The sequence below is a fragment of the Muntiacus reevesi genome, chromosome 7 (genome assembly GCF_963930625.1).
Source record: "Muntiacus reevesi chromosome 7, mMunRee1.1, whole genome shotgun sequence".
Taxonomy (NCBI): Eukaryota; Metazoa; Chordata; class Mammalia; order Artiodactyla; family Cervidae; genus Muntiacus; species Muntiacus reevesi.
Genome location: NC_089255.1, coordinates 2,503,923 through 2,525,844, shown reverse-complemented (window position 1 = coordinate 2,525,844; position 21,922 = coordinate 2,503,923). Strand labels below are relative to the sequence as shown.

General features: G+C 41.9%; 1 long non-coding RNA gene across 1 annotated transcript in view; it reads right to left on the bottom strand.

The window, feature by feature from the left end:
- Window positions 1-286: 286 nt before the first annotated feature.
- LOC136171658 (uncharacterized) overlaps window positions 287-21,922 on the bottom strand; it is a 187,184-nt gene continuing 165,548 nt past the window's right edge. Inside the window, exon 3 of the long non-coding RNA XR_010663900.1 lies at window positions 287-408. This is a non-coding gene — a long non-coding RNA (uncharacterized lncRNA). The remainder of the gene's footprint in view (window positions 409-21,922) is intronic.

The following is a 21,922-nucleotide window of genomic DNA, read 5'->3' as shown; positions in this document are numbered from 1 at the left end:
GCGGCCGTGATCCGGGAACGTGGGCCCACACAGGAGAGATACACAGCGCGCGGCCATGATCCAGAAAAGCGCGTGGGCCCACAGACGAGAGAGACACAGCGCACGGCCATGATCCGGGAACGTGGACTCACAGACGAGAGAGACACAGCGCACGGCCATGATCCGGGAACGTGGGCCCACACAGGAGAGATACACAGCGCGCGGCCATGATCCGGGAACGTAGGCCCACACAGGAGAGATACACAGCGCGCGGCCATGATCCAGAAAAGCGCGTGGGCCCACAGACGAGAGAGACACAGCGCGGCCGTGATCCGGGAACGTGGACTCACAGACGAGAGAGACACAGCGCACGGCCATGATCCGGGAACGTGGGCACACACACGAGAGAGACACAGTGTACTGGAATGCCTGCGTCCAGAGAAAAGACAACACATGCAACTCAGAGCAAAGAAACAACAAGACAATAAGAAATGCCTGGGAATAAAGTTATTAGAAAAGCAAACCAACTCATGGTTATGATTCAACATTTCAAAAAATATTTTTCTTCCCTAAATAATTTATAAATATATGTGTGCATGGACTGCAGCCTGCCAGGCTCCTCTGTCCATGGAATGTTCCAGGAAAGAATATTGGAGTGGTTTGCCATTTACTCCAGGGGATCTTCCTGACCCAGAGATCAAAACTGTGTCTCCTGTGTAGGCAAGTAGATTCTTCACCATTGAGCCACCTGGGAAGTCTGCAATTCCAATCAAAAATCCCAACAAGAATTCGCAAAGAACTTGCCTAACTATAAGATTCACTCTGGAAAAGTGTATGAATATCAAGAATTTTTTTTAAAAGACAGTGTTAGGAGAGAACTTTGTGCTACATCTATCAAAACATTAAAAATAATAAAAGCATGTTCTTTTGACAAGGGTATACAAATAAAGTAACAGTACAGAATAGGTAGTCCTATGGCATGTCTTGAATCACTGAGGAAGTGCACTGCTCAAGGCACTTCAGGTACATTTTGCTTTCCAGAAAGAAAAAAATTATATTCCTACTTCATACAAGGAAAAGATCAGATGGATTAGGGAACTAAATGTGGAAATTAAAACTGCAAATCTATTTAAAAGACAACTTGAGTTTCAGATGAGAGGTTTTCTTAAACAAGTTACAAAGACATAAAGGAAACATATCTGACTAAATAAAATATATAATGGCTAAACATCAAAATATATTCAAACTTACTCCATAAGTTCGTTTATGTAAATGTTAAAAGCTAGTCTATGGTGACTGAAATCAGAATAGTGGTTACCTTTGAGGAAGAGGGGGCTTCCCTGGTAGCTCAGTTGGTAAAGAATCTGCCTGCAATGCAGGAGACACTGGTTTGATTCCTGGGTCAGGAAGATCCACTGAAGAAGGGATAGGCTACCCACTCCAGTATTCTTTGGGCTTCCCATGTGGTTCAGCTGATAAAGAATCTACCTGCAATGTGGGAGACTGGGTTCGATCCCTGAGTTGGGAAGATCCCATGGAGTAGGGAAAAGCTGCTGCTGCTAAGTCGCATCAGTCGTGTCCGACTCTGTGCGACCCCATAGATGGCAGCCCACCAGGCGCCCCCCCCCCCGCCCCCACCCCCCGTCCCTGGGATTCTCCAGGCAAGAACACTGGAGTGGGTTGCCATTTCCTTCTCTAATGCATGAAAGTGAAAAGTGAAAGTGAAGTTGCTCAGTCGTGTCCAACTCTTAGCGAGCCCATGGACTGCAACCTACCAGGCTCCTCCACCCATGGGAGTTTCCAGGCAAGAGTACTGGAGTGGGGTGCCATTGCCTTCTCCAAGGGAAAGGCTACCCACTCCAATATTCCAGCCTGGAGAATAACATGGACTAGTCCCTGAGGTGTCAAAGAGTCAGACACAACTGAATGACTTTCACTTTGAGGAAGGGATATGTGGGTAATAATTGGAGAGGTTTATGGGGGGGTCTCTGAGTGCTGATGAAGTTTATGCTTCTGATTTGGATGATGATTACACTTTTTGAAAAGATATCAGGCTGCACATATGTGTGCACTTTTCTGTATATTAACTAAATTTTAAGTAAAGACAGATATCTAAACATGATTAAAATGCAAACAGTTTTGGGGGGGCATTTGGATTAGATATGAAAGAAACTGAGTATCCAGAGTATATATTTTTGTAAAAACTCACAAAAGCAAATCAATATGCCACTTTTTTTTAACCTATAGCATTGACAAGAAGTTCTAAGACCTCAAATATCAAGAGTTAACAAAGGAGTGGATAAAACTATACTCTCATATGAAATCAGTGAAAAAATAACTAGCTTGAATATACTGAAGAACAACTTAGTGTCAATTCTATTGAAATTCATACTGTATGAATATGAGAGTTGGACTATAAAGCAAGCTGAGCACTGAAGAATTGATGCTTTTGAACTGTGGTATTGGAGAAGACTCTTGAGAGTCTCTTGGACTGCAAGGAGATTCAACCAGTCCATCCTAAAGGAGATCAGTCCTGAATATTCATTGGAAGGACTGATGTTGAAGCTGAAACTCCAATACTTTGGCCACCTGATGCGAAGAGCTGACTCATTGGAAAAGACCCTGATGCTGGGAAAGATTGAAGATGGGAAGAGAAGGGGACAACAGAGGATGAGATGGTTTTATGGCATCACCGACTCAATGGACATGAGTTTGAGTAAACTCCGGGAGTTAGTGATGGACAGGGAGGCCTGGTGTGCTGCAGTCCATGGAGTCGCAAAGAGTCAGCCAGGACTGAGTGACTGAACCGAATTGAAATATTGAAATTAAAAGTTCATATATCTTAAACTCAGTAATTCCACTTTTGCCTAAACACCATAGAGCAGTATTTTTCAAACTGTTTGTTGTGACTCATGAGGTGGGTTCTTAAATCAACTTCATGCTTTATAACAAGTTTTTTTTTTCCCATGAAGTATAAATACACTAAAATATTTGGACATAAAGATGCTATGCACGGATAGCAGTCAGTCCAAGACATGCTTTTCACTGAAGCATGTTTCTTCAAATGAAGAAACAAAAATGTCAAGTTTTTCATAAAACTAACCAGATAATGTAATATTTTAATTCTGAGACTGTCCTTAAAACTTTTTAGTACAGAAAAGTTCTTTCTATCATAAATTATGGTGACTCAATATTAATGTCATCTGTGGATTTTTTAATGTTTGCATCGAGCAAAAGTAAAAATTGGCAAATTTGTGTGTATCACTGACTTTTTTCCCTCTAAATATCACTGATCTCTGACATTCCAAAGTCTGGAAATCACTATTCTACTCCATACCTCAGCAGTTTCGAGCAGATCAAAGTCACAGACTGAACTTCTCATACTGTAACTACTGAACTAACCATGCACTCAATCTTTAACACATTCAGTGAGTGAATGTTGAGGGGACTGAGGCATAAAGGTCAGTTAGCTTGATTTAATTCCACAACAAAGTCTTTAAAAAATGTGTACCACTGCTCACTAGGGCATGGCAATGGAGGTGGATGGATTATTGCAAATCCATTATCGCTGTGAGGAACAACCCAGTGGATGGGTCAAACCTTCATCTTCATCTGAATCTGATCATATATGAGCACAGTGCTAGTTATCTGAGTAGGCGAGAAAGCTGAGGATCAAAGAACAATACAGGCCTAGAGCCCACTTGCAGTAGCTACTGGAGTGGTTGTGACAAACAGAAACGGAATGAGGCTGGATCCTGAGGTAGATTTACAATCCATTCGGACTCACTCTCACTGTATCTAAATTTGCTTACAGGTTAGAAATAGATGTCTGAAAGTTTAAATGTTTTGCAGGTTTTTTAAAAAAAAATGCCAAGCAGTTAGGCATCTCATAAAGCTTTCCAGTTCCAGTTCAGTCGCTCAGTCAGGTCTGACTCTTTGCGACCCCATGAATCGCAGCACGCCAGGCCTCTCTGTCCATCACCAACTCCCGGAGTCCACCCAAACCCACATCCATCAAGTCGGTGATACCATCCAACCATCTCATCCTCTGTCGTCCCCTTCTCCTCCTGCCCCCAATCCCTCCCAGCATCAGTGCTACTCTTTTCCAATGAGTCAGTTCTTCGCATGAGGTGACCAAAGTATTGGAGTTTCAGCTTCAGCATCAGTCCTTCCAATGAACACCCAGGACTGATCTCCTTTAGGATGGACTGGTTGGATCACCTTGCAGTCCAAGGGACTCTCAAGAGTCTTCTCCAACACCACAGTTCAAAAGCATCAATTCTTTGGCGCTCAGTTTTCTTCAATGTCCAACTCTCACATCCATACATGACCACTGGAAAAATCATAGCCTTGACTAGACGGACCTTTGTTGACAAAGTAATATCTCTACTTCTAAATATGCTACCCAGGTTGGTCATAACTTTCCTTCCAAGGAGTAAGCATCTTTTAATTTCATGGCCACAATCACAATCTGCAGTGATTTTAGAGCCCCCAAAAATAATGTCTGACACTGTTTCCACTGTTTCCCTATCTATTTGCTATGAAGTGATGGGACCAGATGCCATGATCTCAGTTTTCTGAATCCTGAGCTTTAAGCCAACTTTTTCACTCTCCTCCTTCACTTTCAACAAAAGTTTTTTAGTTCCTCTCACTTTCTGCCATAAGGATGGTGTCATCTGCATATCTGAGGTTATTGATATTTCTCCCAGCAATCTTGATTCCAGCTTGTGCTTCTTCCAGCCCAGTGTTTCTCATGATGTACTCTGCATAGAAGTTAAATAAGCAGGCTGACAATATACACCCTTAACGTACTCCTTTACCTATGTGGAACCAGTCTGTTGTTCCATGTCCAGTTCTAACTGTTGCTTCCTGACCTGCATACAGGTTTCTCAAGAGACAGGTCAGATGGTCCGGTGTTCCCATCTCTTTCAGAATTTTCCACAGTTTATTGTGATCCACACAGTCAAAGGCTTTAGCATAGTCAATAAAGCAGAAATAGATGTTTTTCTGGAACTCTCTTGTTTTTTTGATGATCCAGCGGATGTTGGCAATATGATCTCTGGTTCCTCTGCCTTTTCTAAAACCAGCTTGAACATCTGGAAGTTCATGGTTCACGTATTGCTGAAGCTGAAAAATTGATCCTTCAGCTATATAAACAATGAAAAGTGATTTTAAAAATCAGTTTAAGCCAAATAGCCTCCAGCATTACCAATTTAAATATTAAATATTTTGTATGTGTTGTGTTAGTTGCTCAGTCATGTCCGACTCTTTGCGACCCCATGGACTGTAGCCCACCAGGCTCCTTTGTCCATGGGATTCTCCAGGCAAGAATACTGGAGTAGGTTGTCATTTTACTGAGTCATAAAATGTTACCCGTAAGCACTCACCTGGCAGTAGTCCTGGCTTAGTCATAGTTTAGACTTCTACTCATTGACAAGCTGCTCTCCACTTCCAACTATAAACCCAGAGATGATTTATCTCAATCTTTCGCCACATTGCAGATAAGAAGCTGAGGCTCAAAGAGGTGAAATGACTTTTACACAGGCAGTTAGTTCAGAATCAAGGCCCCTTGGCTCTTAGTCCAGTGCTCCCCTAGCTGTACCACATTGCTTCTGAGAGATTATCTGTAAGCAGGATAGAAATTATACCCACTTAGTGCACTTTACCCATCCAGCAACCAGCGTTCACTGGATTTAAGTTTGAAAAGGAAAATGAATGTTAATAATCAGCAACAAAATGCTATATTTTTGCCCAAAAGAAAATAATAAGTGCTATGCTCCACTGATCTATGGTCCAGTTAGGAGAGCTTTCTTAATCTGACAGCTGAATGAAACAACATTTGATTAGAGACAAATGGTAAAAACATGTTAAAAATATTGTAATTTCAACTGTAGTATTTTCTGCTCATTTAATCTAATTTTAAAGTTATGTTATTTTAGAGCTGTGAGTCTATTTCTAGCATGAAAACCACTTCCTTTTATTTACTCTATGTTTTTGATTTTTAAGTAGCCCTATAGTTTCCATGTATAATTCCTACTGTTTACCAGTTTTATACTTTCAGTTCAGTTCAGTCGCTCAGTTCTGTTTGATTCTTTTTGACCCCATGGACCACAGAATGCCAGGCCTCCCTGTGCATCACCAACTCCCAGAGATTACTCAAACTCATCTCCATTGAGTCAGTGATGTCATCCAACCATCTCATCCTCTGTCATCCCCTTCTCCTCCCACTTTCAATCTTTCGAAGCATCAGGGTCTTTTCCAATGAGTCAGCTCTTCTCATCAGGTGGCCAAAGTATTATTGGAGTTTCAACTTCAACATCAGTCCTTCCAATGAACACTCAGGACTGATTTCCTTTAGGATGGACTGGTTGGATCTCCTTGCAGTCCAAGGGACTCTCAAGAGTCTTCTCCAACACCACAGTTCAAAAGTATCAATTATCCAGCGCTCTATACTTTAAGAAGTGTCAAATACTGCTATTACCCTAATGTCTTCTGATTCTATAAGTTAGAGATTCCAAATCTGAATGCTTTTAGGGACTAAGCAATAACATAAATGTGTGAAGTGACAATTTGGAGTGATGAGGATTTGGTGAACAGGTTCATGTCTTTGTTTTTGCTCTACATGGATTTTGAAAATGTGGAATTTTAACAGGAGTGTTAGAATATCAGTGAGCAACTGGATAAAACTCTAAAGAGGAAGGGGAGAGGAACTGAGAGGGCCCATTAGAAACAAAGGCCCTGCTTTCTGTAACTCAGGGCTCCAGCCAAGGCTATAGTCAGAGTTCAGGGAAGATATAACAGCCTCCATAACGACAAAGTTCCAGTCCCCTCAGTAGTCCAGTGCTCTTTTCATGTCAATACCAGGACCAACGATGAACAAAGTTGTTGTTGTTGTTGTTTTTTTAACAAACTGAAGTTCTTTTCTTTTACCTTATTTCACCTGTAAAACCTCTTCATTCTTTATCATTAGCTAAGAGGAGACTGGGCTTCCCTGGTAGCTCAGCTGGTAACAAATCCATCTGCAATGCAGGAGACTCCAGTTTGATTCCTGAGTCGGGAAGATGCCCTGGAGACGGGGTAGGCTACCCACTCCAGTATTCTTGGGCTTCCCCGGTCACTTAGATGGTAAAGAATCTGCCTGCAATGCAGGAGACCTGGGTTCGATGCCTAGGATGGGAAGATCCCCTGGAAGAGGGAATGGCTACCCACTCCAGTATTCTTGCCTGGAGAATCCTGTGGACAGAGAAGTCTGGGGACTGCAATCCATGGGGTCACAAAGAGTTGGACACAACTGAGCAATTAAGCAGAGCACAGCAAGAGGAGACTATCCTAAACCTGAACCATTAAAAAAGAAATCACTGATATGGGCAGATGAGCCAACGAAATGTAATCCATGTAGTAAAACTGATGCACTCAGATCATTCCTCACATTTTCCAGTTCTCAACCCTGGTAATCCACTCTGCTAAAAAATCAGTATTACAGAAGACATTGTCAAGTACTCTTTCTTTTCTTCTTTAGCAAATGTTTCCCTAAATATTCAGTGAATCTCTCAGAGAGTGACAGCATCTCAGAGAAACTCTCTGAAACAGACGCTATAAGATTGTGCCAAAATATCATCCTGCCAAGAAAACACAGAATAAGAGATTTATTTTAATGGATCATCAAAACCCAGTTCAGAATAACATGAAACAGAGAAGGCAATTTGAGAACTGAAGGCAGTCAGTTAAACAAGACTGAACTTCCTCCCTCTAGCCCTGTCCAGAGATGTAGTTGACAGTTTTCTAACAGACTATGTAGTTTTCACACCTAAATTTACTACAGAAGCGTCTATGGCACCTTGAAATTCACAAGTTTCACATGGTCTGTACTCAAGACCAACAGCCAATACACTTGAAAGAAGAAAAGGTAGAATGAAGTGACATATCATGGAAAAATAGAAAATTACAGTAAGAAATGACTCTTGTGGTTCAATTCTCCCATTTTCTAGAAATAGAAACTTGAGACCTTGGCAATGACATACTCAAATAAGAGGAGTAGCAATCTTGTTTATTTTCTACTACACTATCATCATTCATAAGGACTTTCTAAAAAATTCTTTTGAAGTATTATCAATGCATGAAAGTGAAAGTGAAGTCGCTCAGTCATGTCTGACTCTTTGTGACCCCATGGAATTCTCCAGGCCAGAATACTGAGTGGGTAGCCTTTCCCTTCTCCAGGGGATCTTCCCAACTCAGGGTTCAAACCCAGGTCTCCCTCATATCAGCTCAGCCACAAGGGAAGCCCCATTATCAATGCATATAGGAAAGCAAATTAATCAAACGCACATTTTAAAAAACAATAATAATAAAGCAGGAACTTGTGAAAGCACCACCCAGGCAAAGAATCAGAACACTGCCAGTCTTTTGGAAGCCCTCACATCACCCTCTTATTGCTCCCTCTTCCCTCCCTGCAAAAGAAGCCAGGCTCTCATGCAAGTGCTTTATTTTATACTCTTTCTACTCAGGCGTTTGTACCTAAACAATATATTTTTAGTTTTTTTATTTAGTGGAATCACATCATTATATGGAAATTTTTATATCTGACATCTTTCACTCAATGTACATTTGCAAGATTCATCTAAGCTGATGTGTAGAGCTATAATTTGCTCATTTCATTGCTATTTAATATTTCACTACATGTCATATTTTGTTAATCTTTAGGTTCTATATCTGTATAGGGTGCAATGTCTATGCTGTAGAGTGTGCACATAGTCTACCTAGAACACTTTCAGCAGGAAAAAAAATATGTAACTCTAATTAGAAATGGCTCAACAATAAGAACACTTACTATTTTGCATAACAAGAAATTAAGGCATAAGTAAAATCCAGTGTTGTCTGTTTCAGTGGCTCAACAGCATCATCAAGGACCCAGGCACTTTCATCTTCAGCTCTCATCCTTGATCTCTCTCCCACTTTGTTCTCAGGCTGGGTCCTTCATAATCAATCACAAGATAGCCACAATAGCTCCAGACAACATATCCAACCATGACCACATCCAGAGGGAAAAGGGGCCATTTTCTCCAGTGTCTCTCTCTTAAGTGTAACACAACCTTTCCTTGGGGCCCTCAGCAAACTTTCTCTCACCTCATAGTTAATGATTATATCACTTGTTCTACTGAAATCGATCACTAAAAAGGGAAATAAAACTCATCTATGTCAATCAAGGTAAGGCGTTCAATACAAACTCTGAGAGGCTGGTGAGAGACCCTGGCCCTGAGCACTTTGCCATGGGAATGAGGTTGTATGCTTTATCTTTATTCTCTTAAATTTTGCTATCATTAACATAATGACATATATTTGTTTACTGTGGAAAACGTAATTTTAAACTTATATAAGAACACAGTGAAAAGACGAATAAACCTAAACTCCATTTCATGAAACCAGTTCCAAGCTTCACTATTAACTCATGCCCAATCTCCTTTCATCTGTACACCATCCATTCTCCCATTCCTTCTTTGGTTCAGTTCAGTTCAGTTGTTCAGTCGTGTCCGACTCTTTGCGACCCCATGAAACACAGCACGCCAGGCCTCCCTGCCTATCATCAAATCCCAGAGTTTACTCAAATTCATGTCCATCGAGTTGGTGATGCCATCCAGCCATCTCATCCTCTGTCACCCCCTTCTCCTCCTGCCCCCAATCCCTCCCAGCGTCAGGGTCTTTTCCAATGAGTCAACTCTTCGCATGAGGTGGCCAAAGTATTGGAGTTTCACCTTCAGCATCAGTCCTACCAATGAACACCCAGGACTGATCTCCTTCAGGATGGACTGGTTGGATCTCCTTGAAGTCCAAGGGACTCTCAAGAGTTTTCTCCAACACTACAGTTCAAAAGCATCAATTCTTTGGGGCTCAGTTTTTCTTCACAGTCCAACTCTCACATCCATACATGACCACTGGAAAAACCATAGCCTTGACTAGATGGACCTTTGTTGGCAAAGTAATGTCTCTGCTTTTTAATATGCTGTCTAGGTTGGTCATAACTTTCCTTCTTTGGTTACCCACAAGTAAATCCAGTTCTCATGTTATTTTATCTATAAATATAACAGTTGCTGTTTAGTCACTCAGTTGTGTTTGACTCCTTGCAACCCCATGGAAGTGTAGCCCACCAGGCTCCTCTGTCCATAGGATTTCCCAGACAAGAATACTGGAGTGGGTTGCCACTTCCTTCTTCAGGGGATCTTCCTGACCCAGGGAACGAACTCACATCTCCTGAGTTGGCAGGTAGATTTTTTACCACTGAGCCACCAGGGAAGCCAAACTATATACCAATATATGTCTTTTAAAGACTCCTTTAAAAACAAAGCCACAATACAATTATCATATCTTGGAAAAAGAAGTTCCTAATACAACAAGCAGAAGATATTAAGAAGAGGTGGCAAGAATACACAGAAGAACTGCACAAAAAAGATCTTCACAACCCAGATAATCATGATGGTGTGATCACTCACCTAGAGCCAGACATCCTGGAATGTGAAGTCAAGTGGGCCTTAGGGAGCATCACCACAAAGCTCATTGAGGTGATGGAATTCTAGTTGAGCTATTTCAAATCCTAAAAGATGATGTTGTCAAAGCGCTGCACTCAGTATGCCAGTGAATTTGGAAAACTCAACCATGGCCACAGGACTGGAAAAGGTCAGTTTTCATTCCAATCCCTAAGAAAGGCAATCCCAAAGAATGCTCAAACTACTGCACAATTGCACTCATCACACAGTGGTAAAGTAATGCTCAAAATTCTCCAAGCCAGGCTTCAGCAATACGTGAACCGTGAACTTCCAGATGTTCAAGCTGGTTTTAGAAAACCAGTGGAACCAGAGATCATATTGCCAACATCCACTGGATCATCGAAAAAGCAAGAGAGTTCCAGAAAAACATCTATTTCTGCTTTATTGACTATGCTAAAGCCTTTGACTGTGTGGATCACAATAAACTGTGGAAAATTCTGAAAGAGATGGGAATATCGGACCATATGACCTGTCTCTTGAGAAACCTGCATGCAGGTCAGGAAGCAACAGTTAGAACTGGACATGGAACAACAGACTGGTTCCACATAGGAAAAGGAGTGCGTCAAGGCTGTATATTGTCACCCTGCTTACTTAACTTCTATGCAGAGTACATCATGAGAAACGCTGGGCTGGATGAAGCACAGCTGGAATCAAGACTGCCGGAACACCGGATTCCTCTACAGGAGGCGGCCCGGGTGTGGCGCCGTCACTGGGGCGGCAGGCACCCAGACCCTCCCCCGCACCAGGCCCTGCCTTGCCCCATCTCTGCCCCTGGCCCCAGAGCTGGTCTGGCTGCACACACACCATCTCCTCACCCTGCCTTACCTCTGTCTTGGTGGGGCCGCCCCCTCCCGCCTCTGCTTGCATGAGCTGCAGAGCTCATGGGCCCTTGTGAGCTGCGCCCCGTCCGGGAACTGCCGCCCCCCGCCTCCCCGGCCCACCCCCATGCACACTCCGCTGTCTGCAGCTCCTCCGAGGCTGGGCTGGAGGACAGGTCGCCCCCCAACCATGGCCCATCACGTGTGTTCCCAGGAGCAGACAGAGTCTGGGGCCCCTCAACCCCCCAGGGGGCTGCCTCAGTAGCAGCAGGTATAGATAATTATCCAAACCCCCAAAGGGAGAGAGGTCTGCTCCCATGGGGCGGAAGTCCCAAGGGCCAGACAGCAGCTCTGACTCGCTTTGGATCTTCTCCTTTCTTTATTGAAGCCACTTTAGTGATAAGCAGGTACCAGGCCTCACGGTGAAGGGAGGGTCCCTGCAGAGGGAGCGGAGCCGCGGTCTGGGGGCCAGAGCTGCTGGGGGCACCGCAGAGGGGGGTTGGGCAGAGTCCCCCAGCCTCCCAGCCCCCTGAAGTTCATCTCAGCACCCCCTCCCGGCCTCTCCCCAGGCTCCTTGCCAGCGGCTGAAGCAGCCCCTGCCCCTCCCCACATCCCTCTGTCCTCTGGGTTCTTTCTGTGTAATCTATTTTTTTAAGAATAGTTTGCAATCAGAGCAGAAAAAGACATAAAAGGAATCCAGATAGGAAAAGAAGAAGTGAAACTCTCGCTGTTTGCAGATGACATGATCCTCTACATAGAAAACCCTAAAGACTCTTCCAGAAAATTACTAGAGCTAATCAATGAATATAGTAAAGTTGCAGGATATAAAATTAACACACAGAAATCCCTTGCATTCCTATACACTAACAATGAAAAAACAGAAAGCGAAATTAAGGAAACAATACCATTCACCATTGCAACAAAAAGAATAAAATACTTAGGAGTATATCTACCTAAAGAAACAAAAGACCTATACATAGAAAACTATAAAACACTGATGAAAGAAATCAAAGAGGACACAAACAGATGGAGAAACATACCGTGTTCATGGATTGGAAGAATCAATATTGTCAAAATGGCTATTCTACCCAAAGCAATCTATAGATTCAATGCAATCCCTATCAAGCTACCAACGGTATTTTTCACAGAACTAGAACAAATAATTTCACAATTTGTATGGAAATACAAAACACCTCGAATAGCCAAAGTAATCTTGAGAAAGAAGAATGGAACTGGAGGAATCAACCTGCCTGACTTCAGACTCTACTACAAAGCCACAGTCATCAAGACAGTATGGTACTGGCACAAAGACAGAAATATAGATCAATGGAACAGAATAGAAAGCCCAGAGATAAATCCACGAACCTATGGACACCTCATCTTTGACAAAGGAGGCAAGGATATACAATGGAAAAAAGACAATCTCTTTAACAAGTGGTGCTGGGAAAACTGGTCAACCACTTGTAAAAGAATGAAACTAGAACACTTTCTAACACCATACACAAAAATAAACTCAAAATGGATTAAAGATCTAAATGTAAGACCAGAAACTATAAAACTCCTAGAGGAGAACATAGGCAAAACACTCTCCGACATAAATCACAGCAAGATCTTCTATGACCCACCTCCCAGAATATTGGAAATAAAAGCAAAAATAAACAAATGAGACCTAATGAAAATTAAAAGCTTTTGCACAACAAAGGAAACTATAAGTAAGGTGAAAAGACAGCCCTCAGATTGGGAGAAAATAATAACAAATGAGGAAACAGACAAAGGATTAATCTCAAAAATATACAAGCAACTCCTGCAGCTCAATTCCAGAAAAATAAACGACCCAATCAAAAAATGGGCCAAAGAACTAAACAGACATTTCTCCAAAGAAGACATACAGATGGCTAACAAACACATGAAAAGATGCTCCACATCACTCATTATCAGAGAAATGCAAATCAAAACCACAATGAGGTACCATTACACGCCAGTCAGGATGGCTGCTATCCAAAAGTCTACAAGCAATAAATGCTGGAGAGGGTGTGGAGAAAAGGGAACCCTCTTACACTGTTGGTGGGAATGCAAACTAGTACAGCCACTATGGAAAACAGTGTGGAGATTTCTTAAAAAACTGGAAATAGAACTGCCATATGACCCAGCAATACCACTTCTAGGCATACACACTGAGGAAACCAGATCTGAAAGAGACACGTGCACCCCAATGTTCATCGCAGCACTGTTTATAATAGCCAGGACATGGAAGCAACCCAGATGCCCATCAACAGATGAATGGATAAGGAAGCTGTGGTACATATACACCATGGAATATTACTCAGCCGTTAAAAAGAATTCATTTGAATCAGTTCTAATGAGATGGATGAAACTGGAGCCCATTATACAGAGTGAAGTAAGCCAGAAAGATAAAGAACATTACAGCATACTAACACATATATACGGAATTTAGATAGATGGTGGCGATAACCCTATATGCAAAACAGAAAAAGAGACACAGAAGTACAGAACAGACTTTTGAACTCTGGGGGAGAACGTGAGGGTGGGATGTTTTGAAAGAACAGCATGTATACTATCTATGGTGAAACGGACCACCAGCCCAGGTGGGATACATGAGTCAGGTGCTCGGGCCTGGTGCACTGGGAGGACCCTGAGGAGTCGGGTGGGGAGGGAGGTGGGAGGGGGGATCGGGATGGGGAATACGTGTAACTATATGGCTGATTCATGTCAATGTATGACAAAACCCCAAAAAAAAAATAAATAAATAAAAATCAAAAAAAAAAAAAAAAAGAATAGTTTGTATTATTTTTTCATAACGGCTGCAGCAGCAGCTGCTGGGGTCTTGGGGTTTATTTTTTTTCGGCGGGAGGAGGTGGAGGGGCCATTTTGTCACTTGGCCTCAGTTGAGCATCTAGGAAGTATTAAAACTGTGAAGCCTTCTCAGTGCACTTTGAACCTGGAAAACAATCGAAAGTAGGCCCGTGGGACAATGACTCAGGGAGGTGACAAGAGTCACCTCCATCCAGGAGTGGGGACATCTAAGGAACAAAACCCAGACTCTGAATAATAAAATAAACTCCGTACTCCCCCCCCCCCCAAAAAAAAGACTGCCGGGAGAAATATCAATAACCTCAGATATGCAGATGACACCACCCTTATGGCAGAAAGTGAAGAACTAAAGAGCCTCTTGATGAAAGTGAAAGAGAAGAGTGAAAAAGTTGGCTTAAAGCTCAACATTCAGAAAACTAAGATCATGGTATCCAGTCCCATCACTTCATGGCAAATAGGTGGGGAAACAGTGGAAACAGTGGCTGACTATTTTGGGGGGCTCCAAAATCACTGCAGACGGTGATTGCAGCCATGAAATTAAAAGACGCTTACTCCCTGGAAGGAAAGTTATGACCAACCTAGATAGCATATTAAAAAGCAGAGACATTACTTGGCCAACAAAGGTCCATCTAGTCGAGGCTATGGTTTTTCCAGTGGTCATGTTTGGATGTGAGAGTTGGACTGTGAAGAAAGCTGAGCACCGAAGAATTGATGCTTTTGAACTGTGGTGTTGAAGACCCTTGAGACTTCCCTGGACTGCAAGGAGATCCAACCAGTCCATCCTAAAGGAGATCAGTCCTGGACTGATGCTGAAGCTGAAACTCCAATACTTTGGCCACCTCATGAGAAGAGCTGACTCATTGGAAAAGACCCTGATGCTGGGAAAGATTGAGGGCAGAAGGAGAAGGGGATGACAGAGGATGAGATGGTTTGATGGCATCACCGACTCAATGGAGATGGGTTTGGGTGGACTCCGGGAGTTGGTGATGGACAGGGAGGCCTGGCATGCTGTGGTTCATGTGGTTGCAAACAGACAGACATGACTGAGTGACTGAACTGAACTAATACAACAAACATACTGTTAGTATTCAAATATTTCCAACTACCTTATAAATATGTATCAGTGGGTATATCTATGTCTATGTGTGTAGGTTGTGTATTTAGAGAGTTTGAACTGAGATCCAAATAAGGCCCAAACATTCCAATTATTGATAGGTTTCCTAAGCAGGACCAGGTATTCTTGAAATAAAGTCAGGGTTTTGTAAATGAGGAGGATGGGCAGCTGAGGAAATGTGAGTACAGGCTGGAGCTCCCAAGCTAATAAACCTCAACTAGGCTCTTAAAGGTCTCCTTAAAAGACCAACCCATGGACCATGGTCAGTGATCAGACCTAGAAATGTGCAGATAACAGTCTAGAAGACCTCCTTCACTCAAAGGGCAAAAAAAAAAAAAAAAAAAGGATCCAGATTTCTTAGGAAAAGCATATCACACAGAAATGAGCATCATTAAAAATTGGGTGAGAAAGAACATGGAATTAATGCTAATGTCACTGCAGCAAGAATTTGTTTTTAAGAAATCAACTGTTAGCAAGAGATTAATAAAGGTGGTAAAAGACTAGAAATGTATAATTCCCTGGTGAATGATATCTATTGACTAAAATAAAATTAAAAGTATAAAATATAATGACTTCAAGTCACCACTTCTTTGTAATCAATTTCGCTTTTAATCTACACTTAGATTCTACAATTAGGTTGTAAATACTTGAAATGATTGGTATTGAATTTGAAATTGTGATTTTTAAAAAATGTGGCGCTGAGATAAAGTGCTAAGTGAAGGAGAAGTGATATAGTGCTAATGAGATTTTATGGTGCTATTTATTAATACCTCTCTGCTTCTAAAAATGATTTGCAGTAACAAAATAAAATATATAGATTTGATAAGACTGGAAAAACATCAAAGAAGAATAAAGGCAAAATTCAAGGAATGAAAGAAGGAAAGGAGAATAATTAAGCAGAAAACATGGGCTAAAGCAAGGGATTGACTATTTTTTTAAAAAAAAAAAAAAAACATTTTAAGTTTACTATCCTCTGTCTCTACTTTTCCAACCCATTTTTCTTCTAACAGTCACAAGTCAGAGGTAGTGGGAAATGAGCAGGAAAAAATGTTTTCTATCAGCACAGATTCTCCAGGACCTGGGCCTGGCAAGATGGCTATGCTGAACAAACCTACAGCCTATTATATAAAGTGAAGTAAGTCAGAAAGAGAAAGATAAATATCATATACTAACACATACATACGGAATCTAGAAAGATGGTACTGAAGAATTTATTTGCAGGGCAGCAGTGGAGAAACAGACATATAGAACAGACTGTGGACATGGGGAGAGGGGAGGAGAGGATGAAATGTATGGAGAGAGTAATATGGAAACTTACATTACCATAAGTAAAATAGATCAATTCAGATCAGTCACTCAGTCACGTCCAACTCTTTACAACCCCATGGACTGCAGCACGCCAGGCCTCCCTGTCCATCACCAAGTCTCGGAGTTTACTCAAACTCATGTCCATTGAGTCGGTGATGCCATGCAACCATCTCATCCTCTGTCATCCCCTTCTCCTTCTGCCCCCCAGTCTTTCCCAGCATCAGGGTCTTTCCCAATGAGTCAGCTCTTCGCATCAGGTGGCCAACGTATTGGAGTTTCAGCTTCAACATCAGTCCTTCCAATGAACACCCAGGACTGATCTCCTTTAGAATGGACTGGTTGTAAAATAGACAGTCAGTGGGAATTTGCTGGATGTCTCAGGAAACTCAAACAGAGGCTCTGTATCAACCTAGAGGGGTGGGATGGGGAGGAAGATGGGAGAGGATTCAAGAGGGAGGGGACATATGTATACCTATGGCTGATTCATGTTGAGGTTTGACAGAAAACAACAAAATTCTGCAAAGTAATTGCCCTTCAATTAAAAAATAAGTAAATTTTTAAAATTTATATTTAAAAAAGGAATATGACAGTGGTTCTCAACGACAGTAATTTCACCCCTCAGGGGGAGAATTGGCAATACATGGAGATGTTCTGTCTATGCTTGTTTCAATAATGGAGAGGGACTAAGTTCAGTGAGTGGACAGAGGCCCAGGCTGCTGCTAAACATCCTAATATGTACAGGATGCTCCCTTCCCCCAGTAAAGAATCACTCAGCACAATATGTCAATAGGACCAGGTTGAGACTCCCAGATCTAGTGGACAAAGATATAGAACAATTTCAAGGCACCAGCCCATCATGCACTATTAACATATACAGAAGGGCTTCTCTCTCCTTTGTCCAAAAATTCTTTCCCTGCTGTTACTCTCAGCACAATCAAAATACAGGCTTTAACACATCAATTCTAGTTTACTGCAAGCTCCCAAATGATTTTATGGCTGACTTTGATATAAGCTCACAAATGTCTAATTTTTCTGACAATATAATTCACCCCTCTCACCTAAGAATGGCAGTGGTTTCTGTTTTGTCTATGATGTCAAAGCTAAATTCCTCTTCCTGACAACAGACTCATTATCCATCAATGGTTAATTCTTCACTTTTGTAATCTCACCTTAAATCTTCAGAGGAATCAGATGGAGAGGGAGGTGGGAGGGGGGATCGGGATAGGGAATACATGTAAATTCATGGCTGATTCATGTCAATGTATGACAAAAACCACTACAATATTGTAAAGTAATTAGTCTCCAACTAATAAAAATAAATGAAAACAAAAAAATCTTCAGAGCTCCTTTTCTCCAGCCAAGACATCAAAAGACCTTTCTCCCTCTTATCTCCTTCACCTGTTCGACCTGCCCCCCAGTTGGTTAAAAACTTAGGTAAAGAATACTTCCAAAAACCCAGATTTTTTAGTTCAGTCAGTTCACTCACTCAGTCATGTCCGACTCTGCAACCCCATGGACTGCAGCACGCCAGACTTCCCAATCCATCACCAACTCCCGGAGCTTGCTCAAACTCACATCCATTGAATCGGTGATGCCATCCAACAATCTCATCCTCTGTTGTCCCCTTCTCCCACCTTCATCTTTCCCAGCACCAGGGTCTTTTCCAATGAGTCAGCTCTTTGCATCAGGTGGCCAAAGTATTGGAGTTTCAGCTTCAACATCAGTCCTTTCAATGAATATTCAGGACTGATCTCCTTTAGGATGGACTGGTTGGATCTCCTTTTAGTCCAAGGGACTCTCAAGAGTCTTCTCCAGCACCATAATTCAAAAGCATCAACTCTTCAGTGCTCAGCTTTCTTTATAGTTCAACTCTCACATCCATACGCGACTACTGGAAAAAACATAGTTGTGAATAGGTGGACATTTGTTGGCTGAATAATGTCTCTATTTTTTAATATGCTGTCTAGTTTGAACACAGCTTTTCTTCCAAGGAGCAAGTGTCTTTTAATTTCATGGCTGCAGTCACCATCTGCAGTGACTTTGGAGTCCTGCAAAAAAAGTCAGTGTTTCCATTGTTTTCCCATCTATTTGTTATGAATTGATGGGACCGGATGCCATGATCTTAGTTTTCTGAATGTTGAGTTTTAAGCTAACTTTTTCACTCTCCTCTTTCACTTTCATCAAGATGCTCTTTAATTCTTCTTCACTTTCTGCCATAAGGGTGGTATCATCTGTGTATTTGAGGTTATTGATATTTCTCCTGGCAATCTTGATTCCAGCTTGTCCTTCATCCAGTCCAGCATTTCACATGATGTGCTCTGCATACAAGTTAAATAAGCAGGGTGACAATATACAACCTTGACGTATATCTTTCCCACTTTGGAACCAGTCCAGTGTTCCACGTCTGTTGGGGTCCTTTAATGGACCGGAACCGTGTGGTACGGAGTCGATGATAAGAAAGTGAAAGAGAGAAAGAGGCTGATATCCCTTGGTTTACGCAGAGGACCAATAAAGTCCTTGACACAGGACTTGCATCGCTCACGAAGGCACCAGGCTCCCCCTCAAGGGGGTCTTAGAAGCCCGGGCAGAAAAGTGAGCACGACGGGTCTCCACGCTCCAGAGAGTCAGCCAGAAAAAGAGAGAGAGAGAGAAAGAGAGAGAGAGAGAGACAAAAAAGACCCGGGGACCTAAGCTCTGATGGAGCAAAGGTGCTTTAATGATTTTTCTATGAGTATATATAGGCTGTGGTACAAAAAACTTCTTTCGGGACTGATAGAGATCAGAAAACCAAACGTACAGCAACCGTTACCAAGGGAACAAGGGGTAATGTTAGTCACAAGGTCAGGAGACAATCCATATCTCAAGGAAGGGGAACGAGACTAAGCAGTTTTGTGCTAAAGAGAATGTTTACTAAAGGAGACCCAAGCCTGCCTCACACAATGACCTCAGTCCCTGGGAGCAGCGTGCTGTTCCGCTTGAAGAGGGACAAAGGACTCATGAGAGACAGCACGTAGGAATCCTCCCATCAAACATTCCCTGACACATGTCCAGTTCTAACTGTTGCTTCTTGACCTGCATACAGATTTCTTAGGAGGTAGGTAAGCTGATCTGGTATTCCCATTTAAGAATTTTCCACAGTCTATTGTGATCCACACAGTCAAAGGCTTTGGCATAGTCAATAAAGCAGAAGTAGATGTCTTTCTGGAAGTCTGTTGCTTTTTCTATGATCCAAAGGATGTTGGCAATTTGATCTCTGGCTCCTCTGTCTTTTCTAAATCCAATCTGAACATCTGGAAGTTCACGTACTGTTGAACCCTGGCTTGGAGAATTTTGAGCATTACTTTACTAGAGTGTGAGATGAGTACAACTGTGTGATAATTTGAACATTCTTTGGCATTGCCTTTCTTTGGGATTGGAATGAAAACTGATCTTTTCCAGTCCTGTGGCCACTGCTGAGTTTTCCAAATTTGCTGGCATATTGGGTGCAGCACTTTCACAGCATCATCTTTTAGGATTTGAAATAGCTCAACTGAAATTCCATCACCTTCACTAGCTTTGTTCATAGTGATGCTTCCTAAGGCCCACCTGACTTTGCATTTCAAGATATCTGGCTCTAGGTGAGTGGTCACACCATCATGGTTATCTGGGTCATGAAGATCTTTTTTGTATAGTTCTTCTTATATTCTTGCCACCTCTTTTTAATATCTTCTGTTTCTGTTAGGTCCATACCATTTCTGTCTTTTCTTGCGCCCATCTTTGCAGATTTTTAGTTACTTCCATTGTGGTAAGTGGGACAATAGCAGAATCTACTGCAATATCTGTGTGTTGAAAAGGCTTCCCAGGTGGCTCTGTGGTAAAGAATCCACCTGCCAATGCAGGAGATGCAGGAGCCACAGGTTTGATCCCTGTATTGGGAATATCCCCTGGAGAAGAAATGGCAGCCCACTCTAGTACTCTTGACTGAAAAATTTCATGGACAGAGGAGTCTGGCAGGCTACCATCCATAGACTCGCAAGGAATCAGACACAACTGAGTTACTGAGCATGCACACATTTTCCTTCTAATATTCTATGTCAGAAAACTAAGGCTGAAACAAAATACATTGTGATGCAAAAGCCATTTTAATCAATTGAAACTGAGTCCCCACAAAACCAAGTTCCCTTGCCAAATTTACGAGTTATTATCCCAGGGACGGGGGAGCCCGGTGGTCACACGGAGTCAGACATGACTGAAGTGACTTAGCAGCAGCAGCAGCTCCTTCTTTGTCCTGCCCCCTGCTTCCCTCAGGTTGAGGACTATCAAAGAAATAGGGAACTGAAGCCAAGCAGGACCCTGTGGGGCCCTCCCAAGTATAAAAGGTCCTCTGTGTCCTGTCTGTCATTGGTAGAACAAGGCTTCAGTCTTCAAGGCCTTCCCAGAGTTCCAGAAAGCCGACTCAAGTAACTACTAATTGGGTAAGTGAGGGAATGCAGAAACAAAGGAAAAGCAGTTAAACAAGAAAATTAATGACACTAGTTCCTCCTCAAAGGATATATATAACAGTTTAATGCATATCTTTTAATCATTCTGCAAGAACCAAGACCTCCACCCAGGGATAGGATGGTGACTAGAGGCTGAACACAAGCACACAGATCTCAGACTGGTTGGAATTAGCAGGCTGATTAAGATTCCTGAATCACCACTCTGTCAGGCTGCCACCAGCCGATCAGAAGAAAGTCCTGCCTCCTTGCAACCCTCACCCCAAATGTTGCCTTTAAAAATCCTCTCTGAAAACCATTAAGAAGTTTTGGTCCTACAGTGTGAGCCACCTGTACTCCTTACTTGGTACCTGCAAAAAACCTCTCATTTCCTCCATTACAACCTGGTATCAGTAGAATAGTTTTGCTGTGAGGTGAGCAAGCAGACACAAGCTTGTTTTAGTAACATAATCATAATTTTTTCATTTTCCACTGGTTTAATTAATGGAGATTTTGTTTCATGAAAATCTTTTTTCAGAAGAAAGAAAAGTTAGGGAGATATCATTCATACTTTTTAAATTTGTTGTTGTTGTTTTTTATTTTAAAAATTATCATTTTGGGGGAAATTTTTTAATATATTAAAATCTAGTGACTCAAAAAATAAGATGAAAATAAAATATGAAAATTGAATTCACATTTTTTTTGAACAAACTCTATTGCAGAAGGAATTACTCCCTTATTTCTGATAACACTAAGTGAACATTTCTAGTACAGAAATTGGAAATGCTCAGCCTGAATAAAACATGAAAACTATTTAAAAATATCTAAGAATGTATTACACAGAAAGGGGGACAGATGAACGTTCAAAGTTGCTCA